Consider the following 13,659-nt stretch of genomic DNA (forward strand, 5'->3'; position numbering starts at 1 on the left):
AACATATTCTTACCACATCCATTTTTTGTAGAATGTATCCTAATAATTAATAAAGCTATCACAATAACAAGAATGTTCAATTTATTTTCTATTTTAGTGGTCATTGTTTTTAATTAAAAGAATATTTTATTTTTATCTTAAGAAGGACATTGAAACATGGAAATAATTATATGTCTTCCACACACTAGTTTGTAAAATAAATCTCGTCAATGCAACCAATTCAAAACTCCATGAGAAAAAATCCAATAGTAAATATTTTGAAAATAAAGATAATTCCATTTATTTGTGATCAAACTAATTGAAGAAGAGTATATTAGACTTCATTACATTCATATACTAAAATATATTTTCAATATTGATGAATATCTAGTTCAAATGTTATTACAAATTTCAAAATAAAGCATTTATAAATGTATCAATTTCTATTATTAATTATACCAAAATAATTAACAAAATATGAAAAGTTTATTATTCATAAATATTTATTTAGAAAAATGACTAATAATAATACTTATATGTATCCATATAAAAAGTTTCAAAGGGCAATAGCCTAAGTGATACATAGTTGAATCAGACGAGTTCTATTATTGGAAAAAAACTGCTTCCTAGTTCTATTATCTCAAAAAAACCATTTTTACTTTGTCATTCTGAAATATCATAGAGTAGTTGCTATCTTAATCACAATATATTATGTATGAATAGAAGTAATATATATATATATATATATATATATATATATATATATATATATATATATATATATATATATATAAATTGGATTGTGATTTTTGAATGTATAAATGGATTCAATGTTTCTAAAATTCTATTGTGAATTTCGTTTGTGTATATTATATGGCTCATGTTTACAATTCTAATAAATCTTTGTTAGACATTAGACAAAATTAACTAAATGATATACCTAAAATAGAGTGAAAAGGTAGAAATAAGACTAAAAATATTTAAACCATAAGAATTCTTTTTTTTGCATTTTGTTTTATCTATATATAATATATACATAGCTAATATTGAAACATTTTATTTAATATGACCATGAGAATATTTCATTTATAAACGTTTTCTATATTAATTTTTTTGTTATTAACATATTTTTAAGTATACTTCAATATTACCTAACTTACATATTGAAATATTTTATGGTAACATACCTGGTAACATCACATGAAAATTCATGGAGTAAATGTGAGTGTGTAAATTGTTGAATTGCTTTCCATATCCTTTAATGTACATTAGATAAACCATCACAATTACACAAAGTAACCTTTAGTGAAGGAAAATTAAGTCCCACAATCATTAACTGCCATTGTTGCAGCCTATTATCATTAACTTTTCGAAGTAGCTTTGTATAATTTCCATGACTAATTTAATTAACCACATACTTCATACTGTAATAGTCATCCTATTATCAATAACTTGCTGAGGTAGCTTTGTATAATTTCCAATGCCAATTTAATTAACCACATACTTCATACTATAATAGTCATGTAATGGAAGGAATCAATATCATAAAAGTAGCACAATCAACAATGACATAATTGAACACCGGTATAATTTTGATGTGTCTTTTAATTAATTTAATTAACCACATACTTCATAATGTAATGGTCATGTCATGCAATTAATCAATATCATAAAACTACCACAATAAGCATATTTCCGAAAATAGATATATTTACCAAGTCTATTGTACACACCAATACATGTTTTATTTTAAAAGAAAACAAATATTTCTTGTGTGTGGATATATTTTGATTTTTCTAAAGAAAATCTAATACATCTATTTCATGTGATTACTAGTTTCTCTTTCAAAGTCTAACATAATAATTATATACTTTCCATGCATAATTATTTTCAAGGAACCCAACATCATAGGTGTATTTTTCATAGAGCCAAAGGTCATATTTCCTTTAGGAGATCAAAAGGAGATTTTAAACATAATAGAAGAAAATGAGAGTTTAAATATAATAGACTTTAAATACATGTTTCAATTTTTCAAGAATTATAGCATAACTAATTTTTTCCCTACATGTAAATATATATTTCTATAACACATTGGTTTTTCATTGTATATGCACTAAAGAATCCTTTTTCTTCGAATGTCTAATGCACACCATTCTTTTGTGCATATCTACAACTTTCTCAATTCCAAGAACTTAATACAATAATGCATGCAAAATATTTTCCCTTTTCCATAAATCTAACAAGGTAATCTAAATCTAATACAAAATGATGCATACAATTAATATTTTCTTCTCATGAAACAACATGAAAAATTATTTCAAAAACTCAAATATAATGGATATAATTATTGTGCACATATCACGATTATGAATCTATAAGAATCATTCTGAAATCTCCAAGAAAAATAATATTTTAATTTTCTCACCTATTTTTTTTTAAATGAAATAACTTATTTTCTTTCTCTTTCCATAAGGAAAGTTTACATACATTATTTTCATTAAAAATATCATGATTTCTTTAATTATTTGTGTACAAGTTCCACGTGAGTTTTCTTTCCAAGAAAAAACAATATCCCTAACTTATCTTTTATGCATGAAAGTCGTTAACCTTTTTAAGACAATATCCCTAACTTATATTTTATGCATGAATGTGAGACAACCTTTTTAAGGATACCGATCTTTTAGTGTGCATAACCTATGTAAATGATGCCTTCTTTTCCAAAATTTAGTATAGTTCATTCTACCTTTTACCATGATTTCATGCAAGAACAATATATATTTTATTTTGACAATGACTACGCACAAAATTAGTTGCTCTTTTCAATATCACCACAATAATTATCCATTTATTTTTAGCCAAAAATAAATAATTAACAACATGTTTTCTTTTCACCTCCCAATTTCCTTACGAGAAAGTAATATGATTTCTTTATTTTTATTAAACATTTTTCTTTCAAAAAGTAATATGATTTCTTTATACAATAATATATAGGAGCATATCTTTGAAATTATGACTAATCTCTCACTGGTTGCCCTTGGAAGTCCACAAAATCTGCAATCATATAGCATCCCTCTATAGCCTCACCAAGTGTAATTCTCCTCTTACCATTGAAAGAGTCTTTCATACATGACATCCAAAATGAATGATATATAATGTGGTTTTTCTTTTCCTTGCCAACTCGAGCGCTAATATCATAATCTACAGTTCACCTAAAAAATACTATTTCTACGGCTATATCAATAAGAAGGAAAATACATTGAATATTATTTGGATTCGCTGGTATATTTTTTTTGTGAAAGAAGAGCTCTGCAACCCTAATGGAGAGGCAGCCATAAGCTAAACTAAATCACCATCCCAAAAAACCTGACGATATCTACAAAGCTACAAACTAGGAGGTCAGGATCCAGATTGGAATGATAGAGGAGGAAGGCGGGGAGAGATCCCCTCCTACTGAGATGAGGTGGTAGGTGATTCCCACCATAATATAAGTAATCTAAAACAAGCAGGAGATACCAACAAAATGTCAAGACTTGTCCTCGGGGCGCGATGATAGGCAGGCATCAAAGGAAAATGTCTACCATGTGCGATGGAGAAACCAAGATTCATCATTCTGATGAACAAACTAGAGCGATATAAAAATTTCATGAAATACCACGCGCTAATATGTAAGTTCATCGGAGTATGCCCGACAGAGAAGGACCTCACCAAATGGATACAACAAAAATGGTAGCCCAGAGGTCATATTGAGCTCAAGCTGGGAGCTAGAGGCTTCTTCACGGTAATATTCTTGAACCTACAAGACAAAGAAAAAGTATTTGAAAATGGTCCTTACTTTCATTATAATGTTGGTTTGGTTATGAGATACTGGGAAGAATGCTATGACCCAGACAAGGAAAAATTTCTGGAAGCCCCGGTTTGGGTCAGGTTATTTGGTCTCCCAATGGATTTTTGGGACCCAGAAATATTGGAGGGCATTGGAAATACGATAAGAAGATTTTTCAAACTAGTAGAAACGACCAAAAAAGGAAGATACAATTCATATGAGAGAATATGTGTATACATGAACATAGATGAACCTATACTAGACTCAGTGGAACTATAATACCATGAAGAGGTATGGCAACAAACTTTAAACTACAAACACATCCCATTCAGATGCAGAAGAAGTCATGAGTATGGTCACCTATTTAAGGAGTTCCCAATGAACCTAGAGGAGGGAGAGAACATGAAAAAACAAGAGAGGAAACATCAAGAAGATAAGGAAGGGTTTCAAGAAGTGAAAAGCAAGAGGATATAAGCAAAAGAAAACCCCAATGCAGGGAAAAAGAATATCAAACTCAGCCAAGCAGAACAAGTAGCTTTGAAGTGCTATAGGGAGAAGAAGAAGAAGACAATGAGGCCCAAACCATGGATTATCAGGAAAAAGGAAAGGGGAGTAGTTCAAGTCAAGGTAAGCCAAATCCCAAGAGGAAATCCCAAAGAGAGCTGACAGAGAAAGAGGAGAAGGAAGACAAAGAGAAGATGGAAAACACCACAATGGAAATTGACCCAAGTAAGGGAGAAGAATTAAGCATGGAAGAAGAGGTGTTGAGGAATCTGTTAAATGGATGGAGACACCTAGATCAAAGATTTATACCAGAAGACAAAAAAGGACTATACAAAGAAACATTCCAACAGTATCAAGCTAAACAAGGATAGGGACAAGTGGAGATGATAGAACAATTGGGGATGCATCAGGACAACCCCCAAGAATAGTCAAATAAAATGAAAGGAGGAAAGAAAATAGCCCGAAGAAACCTACATGAATCTATACAGATTATGGAATAAACGTTGGTGAATATAGGGAGGGTGGTACCACTATCAGCGGTATACCAACAAATAAATCATGTAACAAAATGGTAATTGCATCCTGGAATATAAGAGGCCTCAATAGTAGAAGCAAACATAGACATTTAATTGAGGGACTAAGAAAAGAAAAACCTCAACTGATGTTGCTACAAGAAACAAAAATTACAGGAGGGAAAAATATATTAAGTAAAATAAAACCAAGGTATGAATGCATGACCATAAATGGGAGAGGTAGCACGGGTGGAATAGCAATAGTGTGGAACCCAACATAGATCAAAGTGGACTACTGGATAGCTATGAAGAGAATCCTCACAGGGTGATTTCGTCTAATAGGAAATAGAGAATGATTCCTAGTCTCTCCAGTATATGGCCTTCATATTCCAGTGGAAAAGGAAAATTTCCTCCAACAAATAAAGAATCTTAGCCATCTACACAAAGAAAAATTTTGGCTGGTAGCAGGTGACTTCAATTTAGTAACAACAATAGAGGAGAAAAAAGGGGGATTGTGAAGAGAAGAGTCGAAAATGGAGAAATTTAGAGATGTACATGAATAGTTAAAATTGGTGGACATCCCAACTATAAACGAAAAATATACGTGGAAAAATAGAAGGGGAGGGAGCAGACAAATAGCCTCTCGATTGGACAAATTCTTGGCAACAAAACACTTCATTAGCAAAGACATATTCTATGAAGCGTCAATTCTTTTGTGTCTAGGGTTGGACCACTGACCTATTAAACTCGAAGTAGAAATGAATCAGGGAAACCAAAATAGACCCTTTAGGTTTGAGGCATTTTAACTAAGAGAACCGACCATAATAGATAAAATGAAGGAATGTTGGAATGAGAGTGAGATAGTAGGGAGAAAATTGATGCACAACTTTCAACTCAAACTAAAATATCTAAAACGTAAAATAAAGAAATGGAATAAGGAAGAATTCTGCAACATATAGAAGGAAGTGGAGTTAATCCAAAAAAATATGAAGGAAGTACAACAACAAATAATGAACGATGGTAGAAGTGAAGGGCTAGCAGAGGAAGAGGGGCAAGTGATTAATAAAATGGAGGAAAGAACACAACAAGAAGAAATTATATGGAAACAGAAATCAAGAATCCAATGGTTAAAGGAAGGAGAAAGAAACACAAGGTTTTTCCACAAAGTAATGATCTATCATAGGCAGGAGAATTAGATCTTCTCCTTAGTAGATCAGCAAGGCAATCGTCTTACCCAAAAGGAAGACATGGAGAATCTGCTAGTACAACACTTCAAACAACTATTGACAGAACCAAACATAAGAATGGAGGAGAACATAAACAAAATCATATAGCACATCCCTAACCTAGTCAGAAGAGACCAAAACATGGCCCTATTAAGAGAAATATCCAAAATAAAGGTATAAGAAGTCATTAGGAATATGGCGAGAAACAAAGCACTAGAGCCAGATGGATTCACAGCTGAATTATTCTAGGTGACATGGCCATTCTTAGGCAAAGACATAGTGAAACTAGTGGAGGAGTCCACGCTCACCAAAAGAATGCACCCAGCCCTGAACTCCACATTTTTGGCCCTGATCCCAAAGACAGAGCATTCGGAAGAACCAAAAGGGTTCTGACCAATAGCATTATGTAATGTCATATACAAAATTATGGCTACAATTGTGATAGATCGTTTAAAACCTATACTACCTGGTTTGATATCTCAGGAACAGACATGGTTTTTCAAAGGAAGACAAATAACAGATGGCATAGTGGTGGCACGGGAGGCAGTTAAAGAAACAGAAACCAAAGGAATGTTGGTTATATTAGACTTGGAAAAATCCTATAATCAACTGAATGGGGATTATCTACAAGGAATATTGAAGGCATTCGGCTTTGATGCAATATGGTTAAGCTGGATAATGTCGATGGTAACAACGTCAGTTTTGTCAATTCTTCTCAACGAATCTCCCACATAGGCATTTAATGCAACCCGAGGGCTCAGGAAAGGTGACACGCTTTCCCCTTTCTTGTTTATCCTGGCAGCAGAAGACCTCGGAAGGTACATAAAGGACGAAGTGCGAAGTGAACAATATACTTGCCTCAGACTATGGGGTAATGATCTACCATTAACTAACCAACAATTTGTAGATGACATAATGATGTATGGATAGCCATCACTCAAGGATGGCAGGAAAATTATGGAAATTCTCTCAGACTTCACTAGTGACTCAGTAACGGAGATAAACAAAGATAAGTCTGATATACTTTTCTTCAACACAACAGCACCCTCACATGCCTTCTTAGGAAGAGTAATGGGATTCGGAATAGGAATTTCCCCACGAAATACTTAGGATTCCAGCTAAATGATCAGCAAAACAGAGTGGCAAATTGGAAACCCCTGTTGGGAAAAATCCAAAGAATGATGCATAATTGGACATTCAGGACACTGAATATGCCAAGTCACATAATATTACTAAGATCAGTATTACAATCTATCCCAATATACCAACTCACCAGTCAAGCAACTACAAAAACAATATGCCAAAAGATGATAGACATCTTCAGAAAAAATTAAGGCAAGGACCTAGAACGGAAGGAAAATGGGTGCTTCTATCATGGAAGTAGCTCAGCAAACCCCTAAAAGAAGGAGGCCTAGGACTTCAAGATCCGTATATACTAAGTCAGGTCATGGAGCCAAAGTTATGGTGGAGATGGATCGAGGGAGGGGTATACCTATGGAAACAACTATGGGAAAGGAAGTATGACATGCCTAGGTCACTAGAAGGAAAGTTGAGAGTCCAAGATGACAAGAAAGCTTCAGTAATATGGAACCTAGCTGCAGATAATAGAAATCTGATTAGCAATGACAACTTCTGGGAAATGAGAGGAGGTGACAAAGCCAATTTCTGGGAAGAAGCATGGAAACAGAGAGAAAAACTAAACAGTAAGCCTCAACTAAAAGAAGTCCACCAATATACCAACATCTGTGGGGAAAAACAATTAAAATCTTTTGGTGCATAGATCCTAGAGAATACTGGAGAAAGTGGAAACAAAAACAGAACTAGCGAGATGCACTAGGAACACCCCAGTGAAAGATATACAAAAATGAAATGGAAACCAAGAAAATAGCAAAAAAAGAAGGGCTGGACATACTAAGATGGAGTTACAGGATCATGTTCACAATTAAAGAGGGTTACCAACTATAAGCAGAACATCTCAGACATAAAGAGACAAATATCTGGGAAAGCATATGGCAAGAAAAGACATGGACGAAGTTCGACTTTTTCATGTGGATCCTATACCATGGGCGTGCACTTACATGGGATCAACTGCAAAAAAAAGGGCTGCAAGGACCCTCAATATGCTACTTATGTCGAGAACAAGAAGAAACAATGGAGCACATGACCAATACATGCAGATATAGTGATAACCTGTGGAAACATCATAATCAACTCTTCAACGTTAGTGATAGGAATCCAAACAACATGAAGACAACAATAGATAATTGGCAGAAAAAGCCTTACCAAAACGCAATCCTGAACCGAGCGTGGAGAATTTCGCTAGGGTTCATCTTGTGGGCAATATAGAAGGAACGAAATAACCTAATATTCAAAGAAGAAAGAAGAACATAAGTAGAAAAATGGAATCAGATAATCCAGACTATAAGACAGACAATACTGGCAGAGAAACGGTATGAGGAAGAATGGAAAAACAACCCACAGGAAGAAAGAATAATGAAAAGCCTGAACTTGAAACCTAGTATGCTGAAGGCATCTTTGTGGAAGCACCATACCTTCAATGGAGAGAAGGAAAATCACTATAAATGGACCCAGAAAGAATTTATCAAACTTAATTTCGATGGGGCTGCAAAAGGGAACCCTGGAGAAATGGGGACAGGAGGACTATTCAGAGATGATAAGGGGAAAACACTTAGAGTCTATGCAATGGACTGTGACAATGTGACCAATAATGTAGTAGAGATTCATGCTTTGAAAAGGGGACTGTAAATTGTGATAAGAGAAAATTTCCAAATACTGCATGTAGGAGACTTGAAAATGGCAATAGAAATGGTGAAGAAGCTACAACAAGGAACGCAGTGGGAAAAAACCAGCCAAAGCTGGATAACTTCTTGGCTGGTGCAAGAGATCAATAAGCTAACTCCATAGAGAGGATACATTATCCCAACACATTTCCGAAGGATGGGCAATGTGGTAGCAGACAATCTGGCGAACTGGGGATGCGTCCAGTTAGGTACAAACCTAGATATAGAAGCAGAACAACTATCACAAATGGAGGAAATAAAGAAACTAGTAGAAATACTAGAAAAATACAAGGAGCACGAGGAGAACCCCCTATCAGGGTGTAGCAAAGAAGAGGAGGTGGGCCAGTAGATATGGGAAGTGGAGATGTCAGAAATCGTCCACATGAGTGCAAGGATAAGAATAAATTTGGGAAGTGGAGGGAGAGGACAATGGGAAGGGCAGGTGGAAGGATAGGGTAGGGAAAGAGCAAACCTTGAGAGAAGGCGGGTGGAGCCAAGAAGGGAAGACAACGAGGAAGGTAGGGGAGCCAGTGGGAAAGCGGGCAGAATGATGCCAGCAAGTGGAATGACAATACTTAGGGCGGGAAGGGACAGAGGGTGATCATCCCGAGGGGACGACATAGGGAAAAGGGCGGTGAGTAAATTAATGATAGGTGGTAGATACATTGAAGGACAGAAAGGAAAGGGGGATAAAAAAATGGGCAGAGAGTCAGTTGGTAGTTACATGTAGATGGAGAGAACGAGAGTAGAATCAGAGAAAGGTGGTAGATGAAGGACGACGACGTAGCCCAGGGAAAGAAACAACGCCAACTCTAATAGAGGGTATGTTCTTCTCCTTACCATAAACCTTAAAAGTATAGTGATGCCAAATTATATAGTCTTAGGGAAGGAGATTGGGAAAGGTACGGACTCTGTAAGAATCAAAACCAAGAACTCTTGGAACACTGCATGGGTCGAGAATGTAGATAAAAGAATGAAAACTCTGGTTTCGAAGAAGGTGCACAGAGAGAAATGAGAAAGCTGGGGAGAGAAGAGTGAACCTGGTAATGAAGTTGGTTTGAGGAATCTCGCTCTGGCTAGGTGGTTCCTGAGGCTCGGAGGAGATGTCGTAAGTATATGGAATAGAGAGGAATCCACCATGGAGACCTGAGAAAATGAGACATGAGATATCGTTGCCCTTGAGAAACATACCTAGAATTTCTTGAGCAAAAACAAGAGGAAAACTAATGTTTCAATTAGAACAAAGAATGTAGAGAAAAGTGAGAAGGGAATGGAATTACCTAGTGCAGTGCAGAACAGGGACATGGTCCTTCTGTTTAGTTCCCCCATTGGCTTTCTATGGTTAAACTTCCTCGCGGTGTCCAAAACAGAAATAGAGTCCCCCTAGTGGTGTCCTCGTGACAATGTCTTTGTCGAACCTTCCGGGCGATGGCCGACGAAGCAAGAATAACCTGAGAAAAGAAAAAGTGAGGGCCAACAAAGAGCAAAACCAAAAGATGGCAGAGGGAAAGCTTAAGGGAATTCTAAGAAATCTCAGGCCATCTTGTCTTGAGTGGGACACCAAACATGGCTCAATTAATTGTAAAATTGATTGGGTGTTATACCAACAGAATACTAATACTCTTCATGGTTATGTTATAGGTTTAATCATAATCTACATCTAGTACAGTGTGAAGGCAAGCAAATGGGGAGAATCCAATAGCAACAATGACAATGACATAATTGGAAGAGATGGAAAAGAAGCGAACAAGAAGGGTAATAGAGATATAGGTAAAAAGAAAGTCAGTGGGGTGGGAAGCTCCAGTAGAAAATAATGTAAGAGAGGGAGAAAGACAAGATGTGAGCATATGAAGACCCTCATTGACACGTACATGGAAGGGAATCCACCTGAGGTCAAAGCCCAAATAGCTAGTTGGGAGTGAGAATTAAATGACAATATTACCAACCAAGACATTCCCATGGAAGAATGGAAAGACATGGTTCAAGACCTGGGCAACACCCACGGATGACACACACTCTTCACACAAACGATCCACCAATACTGGGTAATGAAGAATGTTGTGGCCTTAACCATGACTCTTAATAAAGAACAGGCAGCAAGCAAACGTTTGAAGGCACAGAAGGACACCAAAGAGAAAAATCCCATTAGAGTAGAGCTACTCAGGGAGACAGCGACAATCCAGATAGAAACTTATCGAAACAACCTAGCACTGGGAAGGATTGAACAAACTCTACAGGATATGAAGAGAAGCGAGATGTTGGGTTCTAGTGCTAAAGCCCCAGCCCCAGTGAATTCCTCGGATGAGGAGTAAAACTGTGATCCCGATAATTTTTGTTTCAGTTTCATGAAGAATAGCTTCTATCTTTCAAATTTGATTTGTAGTATAGATAATATAGATAATGTTGTTAGGTTCAGAGAGAAAGACTTATACAAATTTTGGACAGCTTTTAAAGCTGACATGTGGCCAACGTGATTTCCTATAGGCAGGTTGAGACCACCTGGAACAAATAGAAAACCATGATTTTGGTTAATTAATATAAATAACAAAAGTACTACCGAATTTAGAAAAAAAAATAAGAAGGAAAATACTAACACAATGACTCTATCATTAAACAGATGGATCCACACTTGTAGCCTACAAAAATTGCTAGCATGAGCCGCTACAGGTCAATAAGACGCAATGTAGGTAGATTTCACAGATCGAAATACCATCCCTAACCTAAAAAAAACCTATATTCATTATAAAAAAAACGGGTTGTTTGATTGAATAGAGTTAAAATAACTTAGTTACACAACCATTTTTGATAACAGCCGTGCAATGAGTTATTATAGCAATTATTAAAATGGTTAAACCAAATGATACACGTCCACGGTGAAAATAGATATTAATAATCAAAATCATTTTCTTAACCATTCTTTAAAAGTTCAAAGATATATCAAATTTGTAATATTTTCATTTTAACAAAAAAAAATTATGGTAGAATATTACAATAATTCATATTGAATTTTATTATTATTATTATTAAATGTAATATATTTAATAAAATATATATCTCTATTTTATATATGAATTTGATATAGAAATAAGTTAGTTAACATGTATATTCAATCTTTTATATAAGACTTTAAGAAACATAACAAATATATATCAGTTTTTTCTTATTATTATTACTTTACATTTTTCTAAAACTAATATAAAATTAAGTTACTTCCCATAGATATTGAAATATTATATATATGGTATACAATGAGAATGAAATACTTTAATAATATCTTCTTCATATTAAATTGCAATAAAGGATTGAGAATAAAATATTTTTATGACTTTTCCTTCATACTAGATTATAATATTTTTAATTAAAACTATCTATATATGCATATTAATTTTTTAATTTTAAAAATATAATTAAAGAAATTGAATTTAATTGTTAAAAGCTAAGGGTTTTTCACCATTGGGAAAGGTTTAATTCTTGCGATGATTTCACCTTAAAAAGTGGGGCATCTTGGTGATTGAACATGTGGTTGTGCTCATAGACATTATATTAAATGATTTTCCTTAAACAAGGATCAATTTTGATAAAGTGAACTAGTGTGTGCTTGCACCCATAAATATTATATTAAATAATTACTACTGAGAAAGGTTCAATTTCCATGAGGGCCTAGCTTAATGCCATGAGAAGAACTCAATGAACATATAAGTACATCGAAGCTCATTCTCATGTGAGGAAATTATTGGGAAAGGTCCAATTATCATGAGGGCTTAACCTATAGCCACGGGGGCACCTTTAGCTAGTAATTAAATGAATATTTGGAGTTAGAGATATTATATTAAAGGTCCCTATGACTTGTGTAGATAAAACCACATCAAATGTCACCCTCATATAGTCTTATTTTAAAGTCGAGCTAGTAATTAAATGAATAATTGGAGTTAGAGATATTGTATTAAATGTTCCTCTGAGTTATGTACATAAAAGCACATCAAATGTCACCCTCATATGGTACTATTTTAAAGTCTAAAAAGATTATATGTAATAGTGGAAAGCCAAGAGTTTTTCACTATTTGGTAAGGATCAACCTCAATGATAGCCTAACTTGAAGCCATGGTGTCACATTAAGGTACTTGTACAATGTAGAGTTGTATTCAAAGACTATATTAACTTAGAGAAAGTGGATCAAAACTCACCCCGTGTACTTAAAAATATTGATTCAAATGGTGGAAAAATTATGATAAAAATAGCTATTTAGATAAATCTTACATTTAAAGAGATTGATTCAAATGGTGGGCAATAGTTATTTAGATAAATCCTACTCCAACTTAATCAAAGACCACACATATCTTATTTTCAAAAATATCTTATAAAAAATGTATCATAACCCACCCATATATTTTTCTGCAAAAATATTATAGCATTTATCATATTCAATAAACACAATTATACATATATAATTTAATAATAATAATAATAATAATAATAATAATTATTATTATTATTATTATTAAAAATATATCATATTCAATAAACACAATTATCCATATATATATTTTTAATAATAATAATAATAATAATAATAATAATAATAATAATAATTATTATTATTATTATTATTATTATAATTATAATTATAATTATTATTATTATAATTATAATTATTATTATTAAAAAATAAAATAATTTTATGTCAAAACTTATGCCGTAGTCTTTAACGCGACTTTTTGAAAGCCTTTCCGGCAATTTTTTCCGGTGAAAATCCGGCAGTGATTTATTGAAATCGAAGTTTGATAACTAGTTTCTGCACAATGAAAGCGTCCCAG

This window comes from Pinus tabuliformis, chromosome 3_2 (assembly GCF_031772625.1).
Source record: "Pinus tabuliformis cultivar Carrire ecotype Pingquan chromosome 3_2, CPIR1, whole genome shotgun sequence".
Taxonomy (NCBI): Eukaryota; Viridiplantae; Streptophyta; class Pinopsida; order Pinales; family Pinaceae; genus Pinus; species Pinus tabuliformis.